The 25,007-nt window shown below is 47.6% G+C and overlaps 1 protein-coding gene across 3 annotated transcripts in view; it reads left to right on the forward strand.

The window, feature by feature from the left end:
- Positions 1-25,007, forward strand: part of NTM (neurotrimin) — a 980,258-nt gene that overhangs the window by 246,523 nt on the left and 708,728 nt on the right. The window contains exon 2 of one of the 3 annotated variants that reach the window (XM_012644303.1): positions 21,722-21,826. The exons of the other annotated variants lie outside the window; for them this stretch is intronic. The gene's annotated coding sequence lies outside the window, so the exon portion shown is untranslated. The remainder of the gene's footprint in view (positions 1-21,721; positions 21,827-25,007) is intronic. 3 annotated transcript variants of the gene reach the window in all.

Here is a 25,007-nt window from a genome sequence, read left to right on the forward strand (position 1 = left end):
CATCTCAGTTTGGGTAAACACAATCTATGATGTTCGCACAGTGGGGAAATTGCCTAAGATGCGTTACTCAGAAGGTATCACCATGGTTAAGGATGCATGACTGTATTTAAGCCCCTAATCCTGCCCCAATTCTGCATACCCCTGGGCAATAATCAAGTAGGAGAATCAGGAGGAGACACCTAGCCCCACCCACATGGGATGAGAAGTTTAACACTCCAGTCCTGGATACAGGAACCCTGGCCTAGTGTTAACCTCTCTAAGCCTCATTTTTCCATCCCTAAAATTGAAATAACTTCATATACAGCCATCCCTTTGTATCTGCGATGGATTGGTTCCAGAACCCCCACAGACACCCAAATCTGAGGATATTCAGGCCCAGCGGTTTCCCCTGTGGTACCCTGGGATGCAAAGTCAGTTCTGTTTCTGTGGGTTCTGTATCTGCGGGTTCTGCCTCCCACAAATACCACGTTTTCCATCCACGGTTGCCTGAATCCAGGGATGCAGAACCTGCAGCTTTAGAAGGCCACCTGCATTTCACTGGGCTGTGGTAAGCGGTAAGAAGAACAATGCTCAGAACCTGTCGCAGATGAAGTTCTTTCTAAATGTGTACTCGTAGCAGCAGCAGCGGCGGGGGCTCTGCTTCTGCACTGCTCCAGGGCGCGGTGGAGAGGGGATGGGCTCAGAATCGAACAGATCTGGACCCTCCCTGACTCTTCCCTAATAGGCTGTCGAAACTTGAGCAAGTGGCTGTACTTCTGTGAGGCCACATTCTTGTGCGTAAACTGGAGACGATGACACTTTACAGTGGAGCGGGGAGGCTCTCATGAGACAGCATCACGGTGGTAGCACGCACACACATTAGCAGCCTCTTTAACCCCTCTCTCGTTGTTGTTGGCCTAGTTTTGAGCAGCACTGGACTTTGATGTTGCTCTTTTCCTGGTTACTTCTGCTCAGGAGTAGCTAGAGAGATCATCATCCTTGAGATCAGGCAAGAACCCAGATTGCCCAAAGGAGCCGGCTCTTTTCGTGTCTGAAGAAAGTCCCCTGTTTCCCTCTCAGCTTCTAAATGAAACATCTGCTTCATTGTCCAAGTCAGCAGATGCCAACACGGTCGCATATGCCATGCTCCCATCTCCTGGTGGTTCCCGCACTGCTGCGCTCACTTCCTCTCCAAGAGGAAGTCCAGGGCCTTCCGCCCTGCCCCCCAGGACAGCCCTCTCTGGCCGGCTGCGGTTGCTGCCCCTGAGCTTGTCTTCTCCATGGAAGGCCAGAGTCATTTTCCATGGAGGGAAAAAAAGTACTAAACTGCCAGGGAAGTACTCTTTAAGGAATGTGTGTACACATTGTGTGTACTTCCAGGGCATTCCGTGACAGCGATAGCATGTCTCTTTCCCTGGTTCCCAAACTGGGTTCCCTCATCCCACCTGTATTCTCGGGTCTCTTCCAGTTGGCCCACTGCCCAGGTCTTGCTGTCAAGGTCATCCCTACTTTTATCAGCCCAGTTGCTTTATGTGCTAATCCTGTCCCTCCGGCTTGTGATGAAAGCTGGCCCGCCCCCAAGGCTGTCGAGTTGCAGCCATGTGTCTGCCCCATCTTACCGTTATGAAGGTGATGCTACCTGCCCCTGCTCTCTGCTCACCTTTATCCCCAGCTACCCTCTTTCTAGTTCTCATGCTCAAGCCAAAAAAAAATAAAACACACTGTCCCTAAGTAGATATTTTGCATGAAATTTTATCTACTGAGAGCCAAGCTTGCTCAGCACCCTGGTGGTGTATAGGAGAAGGCATCTTGCAGAGATGTTGTAAAGATTGGACAAAAATTAAAGTACTTGGAACAAATGTGCTCTCAACAATGATAGAGTGTTCTATTTGCTTCCAAGACTCTGTTTCTAGTCTCTTCCTATAAATCAGTTTCTCTCTGGACTGTTAATCAACAAAGCAAAACCACCCTCAATGGCCCCATGTCCTCAACAGCTGTGTTTAACCAGGTGGCACAGCTGCACCAAGCACAGCACATGCCTCAGCGGTGTGACTACAGTTATTTCAGGAACTCCTTATAGCTTGACCAATCCTAGTTCGCAGGCAGCATAACGTTTTCTGGGAGGAAGAGCATAGATATATCTGTTCATGATACTTACTAATTATGGGAAAATTGTACCCTGTTGATAAAGTTAGGAGCATTATGTTCATATAAATGTCAGGACAGTTTATAGACTTATTTTTTTAAATTTAGCTTTAAAAAACTTAGAAAAACTTTATTTGAAAGCAGGCTTAGGAAGATGCCTAATGGGTAAATGAGATAAAGAAGGCATTATTCTGGACTCGCTCTAGCTAAAATGGGGTGGGTTAGCTTCAAGTCATACCTGTTAGAATTCTGCATTCCTACCCCCTTTTAAGGTTAAGGATAGCATTCTAGTATCCCAGATTTTAGTCTCAGACTTTGCCACTAGCTAGCCAGGGGATCTTGAACAATCCCACTGGTTTCAATTTTACTAGCTCTGAATAGAACCAGTATAATTCTCCCTCCATGCCATATGAAAATATTTTTAAAAATTCAAATTTAGAATGATAATAAGAACAGCAATAATAGCTTAGACTCCTGAAGTGCCTACAGGCACTCTTCTAAAAATCTTTGACTGAATAAACTCATTCAGTCTTCACAGCAACCTTAAAAGGCCAGTTACTGTTATCATGCTCATTTAACAGATGAGAATACTGAGAAACGAAGAGGTCAAGTAACCAACTTGTCAGGTCACACGGCTGGTGAGTGGCCAAGCTGAGATTTAAAATGAGGCCATGTAAGCCCGCACTGGTGCTACTGTAACATATTGTCTCTCTAACAAACATAAGAAGGTAGTAGTCATAGAAGTGTATGTAGAGTATTCTAGAATGTTAAGATGTCTGTTAGCATAGAAATATTAATAATTGCAGACATATTAATATTAATATCATTTGGAATGGAAAGCGATACTACTTTTTTTTTTTTTTTTTTTTTTTTAGTGGTTTGAGGATTTACTAAGAGGTTGCTGACTGGACCTTCTTCTCTATGATGAGAGCATTTATTTTCCAAAGAAAATTGCTATTTATCAGATAAGGATTTGATAGTTGAAATGGAAACAATGCTTTCAATAAAGAAGTTTTAGAAGGCTAAAAATAATGACATGACCTACCTTTCATATCACACCACAGACATCCTACCTAGTAGGTCAGATAAATAGTTCTAGCATAGTTGGGAACTTCAAGGCTTAATTATTTTTTCTGTTAAACTAAGAGATGGAAGAGTCTCTTCTGAATCGCAAATGTTGCCCCTGCTCTACCATGCAAAGACCTCGCTGGCACTCTCCTGGGGAAGGCTGGCAACCTTTCAAAAGGTGGCTGGCCCAGTTCCCCTTCTGGTTCTAGTGGACCAGGGAAAGCTGGGAGTGCCCAATCTGGGAAAGGGTGGAAGCAGAGAAGCTCCATTCTGAGAATGTCTTTGCTTGCTTTCTGCTGTGATCTCATGCTGCCTCAGTAACCTCCCTGCAGCTGGGAAGAACATAATCTTCAAAGGGTTTCCTTAAGCCTGAGAAAAGTATGAGGCCAAATGGAAGGAAACAGAGCTTCCTGATGCTGGAAGGGTAAACATATGCAATTTGTTTTTGTGACAAGACAAAGAGTAAAAGCAAAAGTGGGTTCAAAAAAGGTTTAGATTATATATCTTAAAGTCAATTATTCGTGAAGAACGATGCATCACTTGGCCCATTCTCATCCTTTGAAGGTAAAGCTCAGGGAGGAATCATCCTTCCTGGCAGAGGTTTCCCGCAGGCTCTAATAAGCCATATTTTGGTGTTCCTGAACCATGACATTGACCTAATTTGCCATTTTTTGTCTTGCTAATGAGGCTAAGTCTACCCCACTGCTTTGGAAAAGACCTTGTGTTACTTTAGTAGTGAAATGTGAGACTATGAGTCCAGAGGACAGACTTGCATGATGTCTCACGCCACAGGCGCCTTCAGTTAAGTGCTGTGACTCCTAAACCAGTCACCTCACCCTTTTTAATATGGAAATTACTTGTGGAGGTTTTTCAAAACCTGTAGATGTCCTTGTACCACCCACTCCAAAACCACTAAATCAGAATCTCCAGGAGGGACCTGTCTGTCAGGATTGTTTAAAATCTCTGTAGGCTATTTTGATGCACAGCCCAAGTTGAGAACGACTCTATCTGACATGCGGTTTCTCCTCACGAGTAACCAAAGGTCACTGGTGTCGACTCTCGTTACCTGCCAGGCTATGCAAGTTACTAAGTTACTAAGCAAGTTACCTACATTTTCCAGACTTGAAAATCAGCGCTGTGTGTTTACTGTCAGTAAAAATACAAAGGGGATCATAGGGTGATATTGCTCAAGAGATTTGAAATTGGTCTACACAAGAAAATGTGCATTCTTAGGAGCAGTCCTCTGTCACATTTGCCACTTCGGGACTGCTGTTAATGGATGTCCACACTGACGTACCACGTCCTCTGGCCAGACTTGCATTCTCTACTCAGGTCAATATGATGATGATGATGATGCTTTCCTAATTCACTAGACTGAGGAGTTCTGTGAAATGGTAGGCATCCCTTTGAAGGCGAAGCAGAATTTTATTTGATATTCTACCACTGTGCTCTTGGACAAGTCACTAAACTTGCTAAGCCTTAGTTGTTTTGTTTTGTTTTCATTTATAAAAAGAGGAAAGTTGGACTAGATTGGTGGGTTTCAAAAGCTGTTTCCCAGTGGAACACATTCAAATAAGCCAGACTGAAGGGGAGCTCTCTGGTTGCCACAGAGGTCAGGCGGTAGGAGCTGAGCTCTGCTCTGTGAAGCCTTCCTGAGACCATCATGAAGCTCTGGTCTCCTGAGCTCAGAAGGCCAGCGGAGATGCGAAGCTTATCAGTTGACACCTGCCTGGGTGCCTTGAGCTGTCAGCCCGCCTACCAGATTCTCCAAAGGGGGAAGCGATGGGTCGCCAACCTCTCTGACCGAGGGGAAGGGAGTGGGGATGAGAGTTGGTGGTGGCTTTGAGTGGTACACCACTTGTAAATTACCTCAGTAGATAATCTCTGAGTTTCCTTAAATCTCAGATGTTCTAGAGTTTAAGACTTTCGATCCTTAAAATGACTCTTCAATAAAGTGGAGAACAAGAGGAGATAGCCACGAAATTCTGGTAATGTTTAGAAGGGCCATTTCCTGACACAAACTGCAGCCACGTTCAAACAACCAACTAGGGTGAATGAACACTGATGAGCAGACACAGTAAAGTCTCAACGCTGTGCAGGGGAAGCCAGCTCTAGGCTGTGAAGACCCACCAGGGAGCAGCCCATCAGGGTCGTCAGCACATTGGAGAGTCAAAGCAGTTTGTGGTGAGTCAGTATTCCATTCTAGAAACTAGACAGAGCTCCAGATAGTTGCTTGTCAAAAGAATAACAATTTAGGGAAGTGGGAGAACTGACTTTGAAACAGATGACACAATATAAAATTCCAATAAACTCAGGTATCACTCTGGAATTAATGGAGGAAAAATTGGATCTGCTGTTAACTTAAATACCCATCTGCTCGCATCTCTGGAGCCCATAATTTGTGGGGCTAATTAGTTGCTGCCATCCTTAGCAGCAGGGGGCTAACCACATTCCCTGGAGTTTCCCTGCAAACAATCCATCCCCTCTGCCTGCCCTGACACCTGAGCTACGGGGGAGGGAGGGAAATGGAGAGTCCTTCCCAGGTCATCTGAAGAGTTTGGAGGACATACTCACTGTCACCCGCGGCCTCATGTTGACCTTTCTGAGAAAGATGGAGTGGAGAAATCTCCAAACCAGTTTCAATTTTCTCCCCTATTTTTTTTGCCATCGCTACAACAAACATTGCTTTTTCTCATCTATCCAATTATCGTCCCGTCTCCTCCCTCAGTCCCCCTCTGCTGCCTGACTTGACTTCTCTAAAAGCAATTCTGCTTGTACCAGAAACGTGCAGCCTGAATATGGGCTCTTCAGCGTAATCGCTTCTTAATTAAGTCAGGCGATGGCTCGGTCTCCCAGAATCATTTCCAGAGGGCTTAATTTTACTTCTGCTCAGAATTAATATTTTACATTTTGCACTTAAAAGAAACAAAAAAGACTGAAAAGGAACTCCGGAAGACGGGAATGAGAAAATATTTGAGGGAAAAAGAGAGATCATATTTCAACTCCTATTATAGAAACATTCAAGCCTCTGTGGTTATTTTCAGCAAGTAATACTCAATTTGTGACATCCACTTTAGCAAAACAAAGCATGGATCAAGGTAATTAAATGGCACAGCTCAGAGTGAATTAAGGGATGATTCTATCAACAAGAGACTCCTGCTGATATGACACTTCCCATGTGCTTGCTTTGTCCTGGCCATGCCTGTCATAGCCCAGAGGGTTGTGGGAAGCCTGGGGCTGTTCCAGCACCTGGGGTACCTGGGTGTTCATGGAGTAGCACAGTCCAAGCCCTGTGTACTCGTCATGAGGGTGGAGGACCCAAGAGAAGAAAGCTGTTAATGACATTAAATCCCCTTTCTCAAGAGCTGGCCAGCTACTGTTGCTTGCCTGAGACCAAGCAGTCCCCAGGAGCTCTGCCCAGCTCTCTCACAATTGTGTTGCACAGAAGCTTACAACATGCATCCTGAGATTGCAATGAGCATGATCTTCTGTGAGAAGGTACAGGACCCCTGGCCCTACCCAACAACCCTGTCTGTCATCCATTCAGCCATTCAAAAAATGTGCATCAACTTCCTACTACGTACTGTCTAGTTGCTGAAGATACAACAGCGAAGTGCAGAAATGAGCACTGCTGTCACCAATCCTGCAGATCAGTGGGTCACAAAACATGGGTCAGGCTGAGAGTTCACTTGGTAAAAATCCACTCCATGCGTGCGGGAGAGCAGTAAAAGAAGATTGAGAGGTCCTCAGACCTGAGGCCAGATCTGACTCCTGAAGGTATATGCGATCACCCCAAACTGGGTTCTGGTTTGGATTTTTGCAGTATGGTCACGGTCACATGTGTGCAAACATTCTGAACTTCTTTTATCATTGTTCATTATAAGACTACCTCTGCAGAATCTCGAAGGGGAATACAGAGTGGTAGCGGGGGCATCTATGCTGAGGCCATGGGGCTGAAAACTTGGCATGATGGCTTTGGCCAAAAGTGCAGGAGGTTGCATGCAATCTCCCTGAGGATGCCTTCCTTTCATGCTCAGCCTTGCCTCCTCTCTGCCTCCCAGCTGAGATTGATGCTGGCATTGGGGAGGAGGGAAGGGCTGAGGGAGGTTGAAGATGCTCGGAGGGACCTACTAGACTGAGTACCTAATCTATCCATCTGGAATATGTGGATAATGTAATAATTCCTAAGTATGTGATATGTGGAGTCATACCTGAACTTCTGGTTCCAGAAGAATGTGGTAGGATGTTCAGAAGCTTCATTCTAGGGCCATGACTGAAGCTTCCCAGGAGACGGGGAACCTGTATGTAGCCTTCTGATTTCAAGATTGTTCTTTTTTAAGCACCAAAGGAGGCAAGAAAAACTTCATATTTTTCTGCTGCATCCCTTTTAATAAAAGGATTTGTTCTGTAAAATTTGGATTCAGTCAAAAGGCTGCACTTACGGACCTAGAAGGTCACATGTGGCCTTAAGGCCGCAGGTTCCCCACCCTTGAGTGTTTTCTGCTACTTAGCCTGCTCTTGCTGGAGGACTGGTCATATTTGTTAATTGCCACCGAAGTTCATCGCCCTCAACACTATATAAACTCTGTAAGACAATGGCGCAGTATGCCAGCAGGCATTGAGAAACCCTCTTACATGGATTTTCTTTAGAATGGTGTATTACTCTCAGGAACAGACTTATAATAAGGGGCTTAGGTTGTAGGATTTCTCAATTTCCTTCCCTAAATATTTTATCAACATGACAGATTTTTCTTGAGAAGATTGAAAAATACATTTTTCTTTGGCCAATTTGAGTATGAAGGGAAATTATTTTTTTTTCCCTAAGAAAAGAAGTTAGGATGGTGGCAATGAGCCCAAGAATGTTCAAGGTGTTTTATAATGGAACCTAGGACTTCGTCATTTATCTCATTTTGTTACACTTGTTACCAACAAGTTACCAATGTCACCTGTTACTCTTCCTCTACAGTAGACAACTTTACACCCTCACCAAATGCATATACTCTGTCAGGCTTCACTGGGTCCAGGTTTGGGGATCTCTATACTCTGGGTCCACATAAAAACGTACTGCGGATTGAGCCCTGACCACACTTCAGGTCCTATATTGAAAGCTTTATTTATAATAAGTATGCCTCATGATAATCACATGAGGTCAATAATACTCTTAGCCATTTTATAGTTAGGAAAATCGAGGCACAGAGAAGTTAAGTGATCACCTCAAAGTGATAGGCAAGTGGCTTGCTTTAGTTCCAATGACAAGGTCATGTGCTTAAAAATTGTGTGACGTTGCTGCTTTGTTAGGCCTCCCTGTGAAGAGATGCCTCCTTTCTCCCCTCCAGCTGTTCTTCTCTGCCTCTCCACAAAGCACACAGTCCTCCCAAGCAGACCCCAGCTGCAGGAGAGAGGGCGAGGGCGGTGGACATTCTGGGGGAAGGAATGAAAGAGCATCGTGTTTCAATCATGCCTTTCACGTCCAGACCTACATGCTAAGTAGGGAAAGGAATTCTGTGTATTAAACCAAATTGTGCGAAAGCTTCTCTTCTTTCCCCACAGGCCAGGTTTTACTCTTTTTACAAACACCAGTTTTAAAATTAATCTCTTCTCTAAAGCCTCCATGCAATTACGTACTTTGGCATTCTTCTTGTTCTTTTGTGCTTAGGTCTACGTAGTTAGATGTGCAGGTGCACTTGGATATGTTTTTTTACTTTAGTATATCATGTCTTTTAAAATACGTGTGTATATATGTTTCCTGTTTTCTCCATTGGATTGGAAGTTCTCCTTGGAACTGTCAAATGTTCTGTCTTCCATACCTTCTTCCAGTAGGATCTGGGAATGCTATAGCTTAGCTAACTGTCTTGAATCCATAGCTTGGTAAACTAGGTCCTGTAGACACCAGGTTATATGCTCATATAGGATGGATGCACAGCTAATTCTGGGGGTTGAACCATGACCCCAACATCATTCCATACATCAAAGATGTCTGTGATGTTTGGCCTTTGCGAAGAGAGATGCAAAGTCCTGGATTCTAACTATAAAACTTGAGCATGAAACCCAGTTCCAACCTTAGCTATAGATATGTATGCATACAGCACCCATGAAAAGATTTAAAGAGTACATATGTGAGTCAGCACAGAGGAATTGATACGAAGATAAGTCTATTTTATGGGCAAGCTTCAAGGGCAAATACACAATGGATCACCTAAGACAGGGCTTGGCAAACTGTGTCCTGTAGGCCAATTCTGGCCCATCATTTGTTTTTATAAATGAAATTTCACAGGAACACAGCCACACTCGCTCTTTCACACCTGGTCTGTGGTTGCTGTCATGTGCCGAGAGCAGAGCTGGAGAGCCGGGGCAGAGGCTGTGGGGCCAAGCAGCCTTAACATCTACCATCTGGCTCTTTCTCTGCTCCCGTTTTTGGGGCATACCACTTTCTCCTAAACTTCACATTGAAAAAAATCTCTAAAAGCCCAACTTACTCTCCCATACCTTAACTCATTTCTTTCCTCTTGTACAAGTATCAACTTGAAAAGAAGATTCCCAGAACTTCTGTTTCTGCAAGTCAATTATTTCTCCAGAACATTCGGTACTGTGGTCTATTCATATACAAATTTTAGATGAGGTTCCACATTTTTTATTGTACTTTACCTTTTTAGAGTACATTTTAGCATAAATGGTACCAAAATTCTTTGTGTATTGTCTCACACTTAGAATCTCTTCCAAATCCTGCAATTTGGCCCAGAATTTCTGGGGAGATGTGATAACTATCAGACACCCCCATACAGAAATGTACAGTGGGAAAGTGAAAATAAATGGACTCTAAAGGGGTTTTCATTCTCAGCTTTATCAACGTTTGGAGTGTTGTTTCAATTTTAAACTATTCCCAGTAAGGCATGTTTCCTGGTTTTCAGCACTGATTTTTACAGAAGAAATGCAAGGATGTGCTTACTATTTCAGGGGCACATTCATACTATAATGTGCTAACTAGGGAATGTGTAAAGCCCTAAGTCCAGCATTAAATGGGGCCAGAACACAAGAAGGGGAAATGAAAACCACATGCTGCCTTGCAGGGCCCCCAGGCCTTAGGCTGCGCATGGAAAGTCTGGTCGTCATACCCTAGCAGTGCCACTTGGCAACTCTGGGTTAACTCATCTTAAATCCCACACATTTTATCAGTGGGATTACATCCCCCACCAACTTTCCTTATAACTAAAGGTCAAGTGGATCATGGAGAGGGGGCCAGAAATAGCAAGGCAAGTCCTTGAGACTCAGAAGCATTTGATCAGGGAAAACATGAGCCCTGAGCAAAGAAAGAAATTCAGAGCTTACTTCGAACCAGAAAGTCTCACCATGAAGGATTTTCGCAAGTGCACAAATGGACCTTAACAGGTTATTAAAGAGTCCCAGGGATGGGACAGTGTGTCTCTAACCTTTGAGAATGGCTTCACAAAGGGTAACCTCCACGCTGTCTGTGGGCTGCAGTGTAAAATGTTACGGTAAAGAGATATTTTGGGAAGCCCCTTAGCTTCCAATACAAGGAAGGCAAAGCTATCAAAACAACTCGAGGGGGAGCAACCCAACGCACAATGAGCCCTGCAGCCTGCTAGGTATTTTTTATATTTGATCTCATCTGATTCTTGCCACATTACTGAATTCTGTAAATCTTGCTCATTTAAAAATGAAGAAGTTTAGCCTCAGCAGAGTTAAATGATTTTTCCAAAGTCATGCAGTTTGCCACGTATATAAATCCATATCTGATTTCTTAGTATAACATGCTGGGTCAAAATATCATCGTCCCCAGCTCTTTCAGGGATCCAAGATGGAAGGAAAACTAACCTATGTGCACCTTATAGATAATTTTTTTTAACACACTAGAAACGGTGATTTTAATACTTCAGGTAATTTCCCTAAGGCATATATTGTATCCTAAGCTAAGTATAGCTTCCAACCCAGTTTCTTTTGGTAACACACATTCTTAGCAACCCCACTTCTTTGCAATACCAAAATACCTCAATTATTCATACTGTGAAAAGGAAGGGGTGAAAGTGTGGATAGTGGAAATGTAAACCATCATGACACTCTTGTCCCCTCATTATGCTTATTAAACGTATAAGGATGTAGAACCTCATATATATTGCCCGTTTCTCTTGGAGGCCTTCTTAAGCAATATTCAGGGACTACATTTTGTGGCACACCCAGAAAGAGGACATAGAGGAAGCAAACTCACCCTGGGTCACAAGAATTCAAATGTAAAGTAAAAGGACCTGACAAAGAACAAAGCGTGAGCTAGAGAGAAAAGCGGGCCCCATGCCATCTGCTGATGTTGTGCCCAATATTGTCTTTGTGCTTGTGTGTCAGGTGCATGGAGGAGAGTTGGTCATGCTAACCACCACGTGTTCAGATAAGAACCACCACGTGCTCAGATAAGCACCGCCACTCAAACTACAGCATTGTAGTGCAAGATGGGAAGGTCCCATCAACTGGTTCCTTTTCTTAAATCCTAAGTAATAATGATAGTGATTAAAGCACCATGCATGGCACCAATGAGTGGTAAATAGGGCATTGACTTAAATCAATCAAATGTAAAAATCATTGCTTTGATAACTATATCCAAGTATAGGGTAGAAAGGGCTTGTGAGACTTCTAGAAACGGAATGCAGTGCATGTGTGTGTGTGTTGGGAGGGAGGGTGGGAGTAAGTATTGAATGTGATAAGAAGTGGTCCGGACATTCCCAAGCCCCTTCCAGTACCTGGAGAGAGAGCTCCATCACTCATAATCCTGAAACACATCGGCTGATAATTGCCTTAATCACTAGAGAAACATGGCTGAAATGTACTAAAATAAGCCATAAAACTCATTACAAGATAACAAGATTCTATCTATTCTCTGAGGTCACAGTAGAGTTCTATAAGGTCAAGGAGTTAATCACCTCGTTCAGTAGAAGCACCTTAGATAAGAAGCTGTGCGTGTGTGTGTGTGTGTGTGTGTGTGTGTGTGTGTGTGTGGTTTAAACCTTCCTAGATTCTAGGCCAACAGAGACGGTGGCCAAGTAGGTGAAAGGAAAGTGGCTGATAGTCTATTAATAACCCATAATTTTGTGCTTTCCTTTTTTTAACTTTTGGAGTGAAAACTTCTGGGATACCAGTCATTGCTAAATAGGCTTGCCTTGCAAAGGCAGCATCCCGCAGGAGTGCCCCTCACACCTCATGACGTATGCAATTCCTGCCACCTGCTGGGGGGTCGACAGTGGGTCGAGCAGACGAGCTTCTTCCCCACCGGCCCAATGAGGTGCGCCATGGGCCGTGGCACATGAAGGAACTGAGGCATCGCCACCTCTCCTACCCTCTCAGGTTCTCGCATAAGGGACCCGGGCCCAGGGAGGCACAGGCTGCGCACAGCCACGGTGCAGCGGGAGCTGCGAGGCCGTCCAGGCAGCCCTTTCACGGAGACGCCATGTTCTTTGACAGAGACGGGGGAGGCAAATGCCCTCTCTTGAACACGACGCTCTTATTCCTCAGAGATGCTAAAGCAACACCCTCCTGCATTTGGGGTGGCCCTAGGGTTACTTGCTTAGATGTGGCAGAATCCATCTCTGCAGGCCTCATGCTCCTCACTCCCCACCACAGCTTCGGAGAATCCAGTCTGGCCTGTGGATCTACATTTCCCTGGTTTCTCAATAAAGACTGAAAAACAGCAAAAATAATAAGACTGCCAAAAAGGATGTTTATGAAGATGAAATGAGACTGTGTGCCTGATTCATAGAAAGTTCTCACTAAACAGCTGTCATCATCTTCATCATAGTCATCATTGTTGTCATCACCAGGGTCACCCTCAACATGAGGGATATGAGAAGAGTAATTGATGGATTTCCATCATTGCTGTGGCCTCACTGGAGAAAATGAGCTTGAAATACAACAGGAAAAAAATTACTGGGAAATTCTGTTATTTAACTTCAAGAAAATATTGAGAAACCTCTCGGCTTCCTTCTTCTGGGGATGATAAATGAGTTCTTGTTTGGAGACAAGGGTGACTCCAGGACCAGCTCCAAATGTTTTCAGGCATTTAGATACTATTAATCATCAATAAATTACATATAAATTTAATCTGCTGATCAGAAATACCAGTTTTTTTGCACAGTTCTTGTTTTTTGGTACATGTAGTTTACAATATCTAGACCAGAAAGATCAAGAACACTGTCATGTTTTTGTTGACTGAACAAGAAACCCTAGTTCCTGGCTTTTGCAACTGCCAACTCTTCTCGAAAGTATTTATTATAAGTTTGCTTTGTAAAAACAATTTAAATTAAGCCCCTCAAATATGCGTTTATTGAGGATTTACTTTGATAGATACTATGTAGGTGGTTATTGCAGAATTAATCCTCAATAAATATGTTTTTAATAATCATTTGATTTTCATTTAACACACAGTAACCACCACATCCATTCTAGTTGTGCATAGCTAGTCGAAGAACAAGTTGAATAAATACCAACCAGTTATTAAAAACATTTATTGAAAACTACTCATTACTATCTGCATTCAAATCAATTGGGCACATTTATCAGTAAATTTTAAATGAGGTTCTCTGGCAGATGCTGTAGAATAAAGCTTATTCACCAGCGTTGGTAGGTTCCTGGATATACATTCAGCCAGAGACTAGTAAATTTAAATTTTTGCTTCCTAGGCTGGGGATAAAGAGAGCATAAAAAGCAAAGCGGAATCTACCAGGGAGGGGATGCTTAGGTCAGCTCCACAGTCATGCTCCCAGGTCCGGGAGCAGCTGGAGACGGGCCCAGAACAGCTGGAGGTGGTGCCCGGCCGTGCCACCCTCCCCCAGGACTCTGAGAATCCTTAGAATGTGGATACTGGAATTGGGGCCACCCGAGTTCTAGATCTATGAGTTAACAATTCGTGACCTTAAGCAAATGGAAACCTTTCTAACATCAGTGTCCTCTTCTGTAAAATGGGAGTTTAAAAGAATATTGACCTCATGAGGCTTCTGTGAGGATCAAACTTAGCAAGCATGGACACAAAAGGACTTCGTACACGGTGAGACACACGGATAGCGACGTTGCTGCCGCGATTTCTTTGCAATGAGAAAGGGCTGGAGATGATACTGCACAGCCCCTGATGGATGGGGCTTCCTTGGCAGTCAAATACTTTTGTTGGGAAGAGGAGTGCCCAGATAACTCAGACCTCCAGTGGCCACAAACCAGAATGAAGCAAGACAGTGTGTCCAGTTCCAGTTCCCCTGGTCTGGGGTCCAGACCCAAATCCACACAGCTGACAGAGGAACAAGGGGCTGCAAGGGCCTGGGTTCTCCTCCCCAAGTGTTAACTGCCCCTTGCTGTCGATGTTTTCGGAAGATAGCCGCTCAGCAGTGTCACCAACTGCGTCGTAGTTCAACTCGGGCCAAGACGGAGCTGACTCACCTTCCCTCTGGACGGGTGCTGGCATGGGGAAGGGCCGCGTGGAGTCAGAACCCTGGAGCACGGCCCTGTCCGGCCTGCGCTCTCCTGCCTACTGGGCAGCCTGCAGGGAAGAGGAGGGAACCACACCGCTTTCTCAGTAAAAAACAAGCAAACCCGCCAGATGGGATTGCCCCTCCCTGCAGTGGGGCAGGAATCTGAGCAGGTTGAGGGGCTCCCGACCCTCAGACCAGGGCGTAAGCCCTGGCACAGGTGACCTCGGGTGATGGTCACCCCCCCTTCAGAAAGCCACTTGGAATGCAACCTGCATAATTGCCTTCATCTTTTACTGCCCTGCCAGGCTGTTCACTGGAGCAACCTTATTTCCAATCTCCTAAACATCTCCATAAAACCCATAGATCACAGGCCGCGCGTGATACAGCAGCCAGCCCACACGACGGGCCGGGGAGATCACGATCACTCGCCAGGGGCTGGAAGAAGCAGGGCTCGCTCCCAGGCTCCCGCTGGTGTGCGCTGTACAGACCACAGGACCAACACCAGAAAGAAGGAAGAGACCTCACAGTCTCTCTGTCATTTGCTGCCCCTTTACGGATCTTTTTCTGAAGGTGTTCTTTTCTCTCTCTCCCTTTTGTTCTTTCAGTCTCTCATGTGTCCCTCCACCCACTGTCTCTCTTAGCCTCAAGAAACGGGAAGACAACTTCACAGTTCTCCCTGCTCCCGCCGGAGGACTGGCACCGGCGGAGGGCCCTGGGGGAGGGCAAGGCTCAGGCCTGGCTGCCTGCAGCTGCAGGAGAAGTCTCTGATGAATTTCAAACCTGCCTTTGCTGGATGTGATCTACAGTCACAGTGGGGCGTCTGTGTTTTACTGCAGGAACAAGCTCAGAGGGAAGGAGAAAACGCAGCCCCCAGCTCGCTCTCTCCCCTGCCGCACAGGCTGCGTGGGGGGCACAGAGGACTGCACCTGCCTCCGTGCCTTGGGCTTGTGTCTGCCCCGAACAGGGCGCTCCTGGGGAAGGCACAAAACAACTGCGTGTAATCAGCATGCAGCCCGCGGCGGGGACCAGCACTCACGTGTGCCACGTGCGAGATGTTTAGCAGGATGGAAGGGTGGAGCCAGCCCTGGGCTCCTCCTGCAGTGTGGTGGGCAGAGGGCGTGGGGCAGTCCCGTGTGTGGGGCCCTGGAGGAGCTTCCAGTATAAGAACGCAGAGGGGGACCCTCAGAGGGCTCACCCCCCGCAGCCTCTTTATGGGCCATCCCCGGGAGTGGCTTGTGGAATGACCCAAAGGCATTGGTGGATAATGGGCTGAAAATTATAAAACTCCATGCAAGTAAAATCCCTGTCTCAGGCTGTTGCAGCCTCCAGCCTTTTCCAAAAGTAGACGGGTGCTCATACAAGGTGTTTGTTAAACATTTGTCGAGTAAGCGAAGAATGCCTTCCTCTCCATCCGAAACGATGGGCCCTTTTTTTGGCTTCCCTGCCTGTCAAATCGGGGGGGTTCACTCGTTGACTAACTGAACAGACAGATAGCTCTATGTGCACAGGACTGGACTGCGTGACGGGGAGTTAGACCAACTCGTGCCTGCCCTCAGGAAGCGGTTGGTGGGATCCTGGGATTCGTTTCTGAAAGTGTAAAGTCAGAACCCTCCGGCAGCAGCAGAGGCAGGAGAAGGGGAAGCCGCTGTCTCCTTTCCTTCTGGCTGGTGGGCTCCTTTCATGGGAGGCTGCCTGTCCAGGCGCAGCCCCAGAAGGCCACGGAGAAGCCAGTATGCTCCCTTTCTCAATGGCAGGGCTGGTGTCCTTCTGTGTGTCCCAGGTAACCCTGGTAGGAAGTACAGGGACCTCAGAGCCACAAGAACTGCAGTTGCAATGGGAAATAACTCCTCCAGGCTGGAAAGGTTTTCTTTCCAAAAGCCTCAGGAACTGTCCAACGCAGTGCTTCTCAAAGGCTGGTCCCCGAGCAGCCGCAACGGCAACACTGGCCACCTAGAAATGCAGAATCTCAGGGAACACCCCAAACCCCCTCAGTCAGCAGCTCCAGGTCTGGGACTCAGCACCTGTGCCTCACGCAGCCCTGCTGTCTGACACTCACTCAGCCCCGGTCTAGTGTGCTAATAGTTCAGCTGCTGAGAAAGGGGGCTCTCATCCCCCCAACTCCAGGACTTTGGCTACTCTCCTATTTGCTTTCTGGAATTCTTAGCGATTTCCAGACACTTGCTCAACCATTACGGAGAAGATGCTAATTAGTAGCATCTAATCTGCTACCTTCACCTTCCCTTTTGAAGACACCTCGCAGAAAAGCAGGGAGCGTGCAGCAAAGCAAAGTCAGCCACAGTTCCTGGGGCTTCCGGGAACCCAGGGACGTCTCTGGCTCGGTTGTTTTGGGGCAGGTCACTGTTCCCAGCCACTTTGCTCTCAGAGACAGAGGAGGAGGCTGCAGGTTGTTAGCTGGAGGGCTGGGGCCGCAGCCCCACTTGGCTCAGACCCTCAGGCCCACTCCCTACAGAGGCGGGTAGGAGGGCGGGCTGGCGGGATCCCCTGGATGTTCAGGTCATTGTTCTGTGCTCACTGGAAAGAAAACAAAATCTCTTACCCAGCCAGGCTCTGTGTGAAGCAATGAAGGGGAGGAAAAGGGCTGCTCAGAGAAATTCTGGTCTCCAGTGGAAGCCTCAGAGCAGCACGGAAGTTCCTTTCTGACACGCTGGGACCAAATCCCCTGCCCATCTCGCCATCTGCCCCATCCCACCATCGCCACGCTCCAGGGACACACCTCTCATCCCAGGAAGGACCGTGAGAGCCCTCTGCCCCAGGGCCTCTGACCCTGCCTCCTCAGAGCCTGGCTTACCATTTCCCTGGGCCTCAGCTTCCCACCAACAGAGTGTCAGAGCCAGACCCTCCCTCCAGAGCGTGGAGGAGACGTGGGCAGGAGGGTAGAAGGCTTTGCGTCCCTGCAGTGCTCTACCCAAGGGGAGAAGAGATCGCAGGGAAAAGTGTGAGGGATTCTACTCAAGGCCACCCCCATCCCCTTGGGGGGTCTGGCTGGAGAAAAAATTTTAAATCCATTGCACTCTTTTTTAAAACACTTGCCGGAAAATACTGTACCTCTAGATGACCCCACTTCCCATCTCCATCTAAGTAGACTCGGCAGCAATTCCTCAGCTCTTCGCCTCCCGGCACGGCAGCGTGGGTGGACGCTGTTCTTCCGGACCCAGCGAGGAAGAGCAGGTGTGCGGGAGCCATTCCCCACACTGTGTGACAGACTTGGGAGTTGGTGCAGGGCCTCGGTAGACGCCAGGAAGAGCTGGAGGCATGTTACAGGAGCCTTGTGCACAGGAGCCCCTGCTGGTGGGTTTGCAAATTCCCAGTTCGGACAGAAGAGGAGTGTGGGGCCTGAGCACAGGGGAGGAGCAGGAAGGGACACCGTGCAAAGGTCGTCAGAGCGAGCGTCTGAGGAGGGCTAGTCTTGGTCCCAGTTTGGAGTAAGTATGCAGCCGTCACTAGAAACGTGTCCCCTGGAAGAAGACCCATTTCTGCAGAGAGCACTGGAACTACATTTGGAATCTGTACATTTCGAGTTTGCCCGAGTCCTTGGTGCCCCGTGAGCCACCGCGCTGGTCAGGCGTCACTGCTCAGCCCTCGGAGGCCCAGGGGTGTCCCTGACTGTGGGACTGAGGAGTTAAGTGTCTGCCCTCACTGTTAACGTGAGCAGCGCAGGTCTGGAGAAGGACACCCTCTTCAGTTGAAACCCATCCTGAACACTTAGGCTTCTACCACTTGTGCTTTTACAGTGGCCCTATAAAGAGCAGAGAAAATAAAGTTACTGAAACAGGTGGGGCTTGCAGAGGCTGGAGAGGAGACGGAATGTCAAGTCCGTGTGGCTCTGTCTGCCGGGGCAGCTCCTGCCCAGGGTTCTGAGCCCGTCAGAGAGGCAGGCCTGAGGTTTGGGGACAGGTCAGTGGGGAATTCCATCACAGAAAGACTCCGCAGTGCGAGAAAGGAGGAGAAGAAGGCAAGCTGCCCCTTGTCGTGGAGGGAGGGCAGACAGAGGGTGGACCCGGACTTTCCAATGCAGTGTGTCAGGGGGAGCTGCAGCCTCTTTTTTACAGTTTTCCCTGATGACCTGCACCTGACTCCAGGGTTTTTTTTCTTTATATTGTTATTAACACCCAAATGGAAGACACCTCTTCTCTGTCCGCTGAGAGCACCCTTCCCTGCTTCCGTCTTGTCAGTACGATGCTGTGTCGTAACTCAGCCTCTCTGCATCTCTTTTCCTGTGCCAGAGTGTAAGAAGGCAGGGATTGTACCTTTCATCTATGTCGCCCCAGAGCCATCACAGCCCATCACAGCATGTACAGACCCATGGTCCCTTATCTACACATCCCCAATTCACAAGGGTCTGGACACCCGGAGCTTTCTCATAGCTCATTCTGCAGCAAACCCTGGTCTTGGTGTTTCAGGGCTGCAAAGTCGGAATGTACAGAGCAGAGACGAGACGGCAGACTCGCGTGGATGGCAGCGTGGCAGAGGCTGCAAGGCCGGGCTCACAGCAAGCTGGTAGGCGCGGAGGGAAGGGTGAGACATGAGTGTGACATTTAGAGATGAGACCTGAGAAGACCGTGGAGACCTGGTGGCACTGAAGCTGGGTGTAAACCATAGATGACATTCCCAAAGCTAACAGGCCAGGCTGGGGAGATAACCTTGGGACAGCAGTCTGAGTATTTCCCTAGCTTTTTATAGACAAACTACTCTTTCCTGTGAAGTTTTCAAGCTCTCTGAGGGCTGACATTTCATTCCCATTTCTTCTATTCTTTCCACCGTCCACAGGAAATGCGGTCATCTCCCCGAACTCTCCTATGCTGTAAGAAGTAATTCTGGGACTTATTCATAGATTGTGATTGAGAATATTTTCTTGAATGGATAAAGGGCAATGATGTTTTTAAACTAGTCAAGTCTATTTCTTAGAGCAGATTTAGGTTTCAGCAAAGTCAGTGGAAAATGCCGAGTGTTCCCATGGGCCCCGTGCCCGCACACACAACCTCCCCTGCTGTGGACATCCCTCCTCGAGAGGTGTTTCCCACAGGTGATGAACCTACGCGACATGCCACCGTGCCGATGCTCATTTGACCCGCGTCCTCTCCAATCCAGGAGTAATGACGGACGCAGGCGAGCACCCCGTGCCTCGCTGCGGGTCTCGGCCTGTCTCCTTCCCGCCCTCACCGAGAGCTTCCGTCTGCCAGGAGACGTGCCTGCTGCGAGGCGCAGAGCAGAGAGAGCAGGATTCAGGCTCTCAAAGGTGTAAACGCCGAGAAGGCAGAGCTACCACCCGCGTGCGCAGAGGAAGACTCGAAGGCACCGATATTGAAGATGGAAACAGACCTCTGGGATCAGCCCCCTCCCTCGGGGTCCAGGGTAGGGGAAGTATCCAAAACACGCCAGCCTCTGGTTTCTCGCTGGCCAGGGAAACAAAGCCCACGCATCCCTGGGGCCAGTGCTCCCTTCCTCCATGGACGCGGCGGCCCCAAGGACGGTGGGACTGAGAAACCCAAACCTTTAAAACTGTTTGCTCTTTGCAGTTTACAAAGCATGTGTGAAGTATCCTTGCAGTCTCACCAGGTCCTCGTGGTACCGCAAGGAGGTGGCTTCTCGCGTCGAGTGGGGGACGCGAGGCTGGAGCCCCGTAAGCACCCTGCGTCCTCACCCGCACTCCCCGCAGGGCACGGCCAGCAGGGCTTGCATTTCAGGATCAAAGCCAGATCATTTCTTTTTAGTGTAATATCCATAACAAGAACAATAAAAGAACAATCATCCTTCTCAAGTAAAGTGTTTTCATTTGCGTGTAGGAAGAAACGTTTCTCGGCCAAATCATTTTAGGAAAAGCTCAGGCGGAGTCCCGTCCAGGTCTTCGGCGCACTAACGTGGTCGGGACTCTGAGAGCAGGAGGGTGCGGCATTCCCCACAGGCTCTGGCAGCAGTTCTGGTTTCGACAGAGCGTCTTGAGTAGGAAACTCTTTGAGGAACGAAGCATCAGAACTGGCCAAACGGGGGCACGTAGCTGCTTTTCCACGCAGTGCTCCTCTCTGAGGTGTCCTCCACGGAGGGCGTCAGAGAGGCTTGCAGGGGGAAAGACGGAAAACTTAAAGCTCTAAGAATAGGCCAAAAGGAACTGAATTATTTAGGCATAATAAAAAAAAAAAAACGGCAAGCCACTGAAATCTATTTTCAAACACGTGAGCATGTTCAGAATTCGTGCGCAGCGCAGTGTGGCAAGGGGCTGTTCTAGGAGGTAGAAGCGTCAGAGCCCAGCTTCCCTGCAGCCAGGAGCCTGAGTTTCTGGCCCTGAGGGACTTGCTGCTTGAAGTCAGGGAGCCTTTGGGTCCAGCAGTCAGGCAAGGTGTGGACTCAGCATCATGGGGTTCTCAAAGAGTCTCCCAGGACTCAGATCATCCTGCTCTGAGGCAGGAGACTGGCCAAAATGACCCAGGCAGGTCATTGCTGGCCTCCCAGTTGCTCGTTGCTGCAACAGCAAGCCCTTTCTGCAGAAGCAGGTCTGAAAGCTGGACGCTGTGAGACGAAGGGGAGACAAAGAACTCGGGAGAGTCCATCTAAAACTGAACCCGAGAGACAGGGGCTGAGGCTGAGAGTGAGAGAGAGGAGAAAGGTCCTGTGGAGAGCTGCCCTTCCTGCCTGGGTCCAATAGCATCCGCCAGCACCGACCCTGGGGCGGCCGCCTTCCTCGCCTGGGAGGAGAGAGGCCCCCGGCCCGGCAGCCTCGCTGCGCATATGTGCAGGCCAACCTTGACCTCTGGTCTGTGCGTGTCCCCTCATCCTTGCTGACCTTCCCTCCATGCAGAGCGGGGCAGGCAGGGTGGCCAGGGTGGTGAGGAGCCACCGTGAGCAGAGAAGAAACAAAAGGAAAACCATGAAGGCAGCCTGGGCCCAGGGGACGGGCTACTTACAAACCCCGAATTTTATTAAATAGAGAAAGGTAGGATGAAAAAATAATATCCCCTCATTGTTACGGTTTCAAAGTCAGAAGCTGGCCTTGATTTCAAAGAACTCGTATGTAATGTGATGCATGGCTTTCTCTTCTGTCTCTCTTTTTATAGGTAAGTGACATTTCATTCTGCTCATCCCCAAGGCAAAGTTGGATGTTTTTAAAGTGGAAAAAAATTGAGCGGAAAAAGAAACGGGGAAGGTGGGAAGAGGTGGAAGTCGAGGGCCTGCGCAGGTAGGTGCTCACTCCGTTCTTACCCTTTGCACAGACCTGGGGGGCTTCTGCCCGCAGGCTCGGGGTGACTCCTTTTCCCAGGACGGGAGGTCCAGGTCGTGGCTGTGGCTGTTGAGATGGTGGTGGCTTTGCTCTGTGAAAGGGGTCGGTCCTCCAGCACGATGGCCGGGGCTGTTGCCTGGAGGTCTTTGCCTGGCGATGATTCAAGTCGGAAGTGATTTGGGGTCTTGTGTCTTAGCGTGGTGGGTCAGCTCCTTTGCTGCGGGTAGGTGCTAGAGGAAGTAGGGGAGATACGCTTACATCTGGAGAGACAGAATTGAAACATCCCAGGGAGGAAAAACAGGAGCGGGGCAGACTGACATTCCTGCCATGGTGGGACAGTAAACGGCATGAAAATTTCTGGGCAGAACGATGCTTTGTGGGAAAACCAAGATCTGGTCCATTAAGAACTTTTTACTCAATTTTGAGGTCTATGTAATTATCGTCGGTGTATTTTTCTGTTCCTGCCTGGTCGCCGAAGCTGAAACACCACTTCTTTACTCTTTAGCATATGGCAGAGTGGCTTTCTCAAAAAGCTGGAGGCTGATTTGTCATTATAATCACTGTACCTTTTCTTGGTCAGTCAAGGGAGGCATTTTGAAGTTCCAGACTAGTTTGGGCTCTCTACTGCTTTTAAATTCAATTGCGTCCCCCTAAGAGTAGACTGAAAGTACTCTTTTTTTCCTGTGAGTTTCCAACGATCCATGGACATAATTGACTGATGGCTGCATCCCACATGTATTTGTTATTTTCTTTGAGAGAGAGAGAGAGAGAGAGAGGGAGAGAGAAAGGTGAAATATCCTCTTTAACAGTTTATAAATCTAGACTAGGAACATAAAACTCAATTCAATAAAAATATCTAAAATACTCAGTCCTATCTTGTGTCCAATTAAGGGAGACCAACACAATGGTGGGGGTGTAGGTCGGCAGAAAGGGGAGAAAGACAGAGACGTCTTCAACTTCCGCATGCATCCAAGACCTCAGAGGAAACGCTCTCACACACAGAAGACAAGCCTGCGGACTCCAGAAATCTTAGAAAGAGGCAAAAATACCAGAATTTGCCATAAATTGTCATAAATAATTTGTCATAAATAATCCTATTTCTAAAATTTGGATACACAGATGTTCCTTAAATTTTCCTTTCCTCACTTTCCACAAAGGCAAAACAGAAAGAAAACTCAAAATCGAACTTCTTCCATTAAATTGAGAAAGTTGTCCTTGTATTATATACAGAACATCATGAAACATCTCTTTCATGATGTCATATCCCAATCCTGTGGTCTTTTATTTTATTTTCTCTAAAGACCATGAGACTCGTGTTACTTTTCACGGCTGTAGACACACCCAGGATTGCTTCTTGGTATTTGCCCTGCAAACTGGGGAAAATTAAGCTGCCACCTACCTGCACCCTAGCCCAAGCCAGGGCTCCACGCCACGCCACCACCACTCTGGAAGGGAAGAGAGTCTGCAAGCAGGAAGCGCCGCGGGTGAAGCAGAGCCCACCAGGGCGATAGGAACATGAGGTTCTTAGCCACGGGGCTTCCTGCAGCCCCTTCCTACAATCAAGGGTTGTGAATCAAATTTGACTGAGTCGTTGACTTAATTGGAAAAAATCATATCTTTTTTAATTTATCCACAGAATAAGGCTGCAACGTAATTTCCTACTGGTCTCGAGCTCCGCCTGCTCTGCACAGGGCAAGCGTTGCTTGGGGGAGGGGAGCAGGCCCCTCCCCTGGCTCCTCCCGTGGCCGCCCAAGCCTGCCTTGTCAGCCCATAGGCAGGGAACCCTGGGAGGCTCGCTTATTGTGATGAATGAAGTCTGAACCTCAGAATTTCCCAATAATAAGGAGGTAATAGAGTATATGTTAATTTTACAAGAAAATTTTCCATGGAGTATATAAGTACATGGTATATATTTGAATAGTTTTAATACACTATGATTCTTGGAACCATGGGAATAAAATTCTGTTTGCACCTACCTAATAACACATTGCCAGCACTACCAGGCCCTGGTGGGATAAGAGGACCCGGGAGTGGAGCTTGCGCACACAAACGCACCCAGATACACCTGTACATGCTCACACCCATGCGTATCCTCAGATACACATGCACAGAGCTGTGATGATGTCTTTGAAAGGTGACAACGACCAAAGACATTTTTCAGAATCAGACCTGCCCTCTCAGTATCGTTTCCCAAGATATATGTGTCTGTGTCATCTCCCCCCTCCCTCACCAGGCCCAGGCCCGTCACTGTGTTTAACTTCGTGGCTTGGTCACTGCGCGCTCTGGGTTCTTCAGTTGCCTGGAATCCATCGATCCGGCTGTCTCCCCAGCTTCAGCGCCCCGGGGTGGCACAGTAAATCATTCTGGGTCCAGCATTGATCTTTCTTCCTCAATTTCTTTCTCCACCTCCGGTCTCGTGGCCTGCCTTGCCCCCTCTGTCTGCAGCAGTCCCCGCCTGGAACGAGGGCCGGGCCACCTGAGGGAGTGTGTGCTGTCTGGGCTCTGGATCTCTGGCTTTTAGGAAGCGGTGGCAAGCCTCAGGTGGACCGTGTGCAGTGGCTTGTAGCAGACAGGGAAACAAAGGAATGTGTGCTCTTCAACAGAAGCCAAGCCTTTGGCTGGGGCTTGCAAAGCCTGCTTTGGGAGCTGCTGGAATCCCTACCCTTTGGACGAGGATGATTTTATTCCATGTCTTTAAAGCTAACCCTTACTGGGTTTCAGACCCACATCACACATTTATTTTATTTTCAAAACAATCCTATGATGTCAGTTTTATCATCCTCTTTTTACAAACAAGAAAATCAAGGCTTAAAGTGATAAGATAATTTGCCCAAGGTCACCTGACCTTGAAGCTTGAATTTGAACCTGTGTCTATCTGACTACAATATTTATGCTCTTAACTGCTTATTCACTACCTAAACTATAGTATCCCAGAAAAGCAGAGAGTGAGAAGAGAGGACAGTCTTTAGAGCAGCGGTCCCCAATTTTTTGGCACCAGGGACCAGTTTCATGGAAGACAATTTTTCTGTGGACCGGGAAATGGGAGGGGATGGTTTCAGGATGATTCAAGCTCATTACATTTATTGTGCACTTTATTTCTATTATTATTACATTGTAACTTG

This window comes from Propithecus coquereli, unplaced genomic scaffold (genome assembly GCF_000956105.1).
Source record: "Propithecus coquereli isolate 6110/MARCELLA unplaced genomic scaffold, Pcoq_1.0 Scaffold209, whole genome shotgun sequence".
Lineage (NCBI taxonomy): Eukaryota > Metazoa > Chordata > Mammalia > Primates > Indriidae > Propithecus > Propithecus coquereli.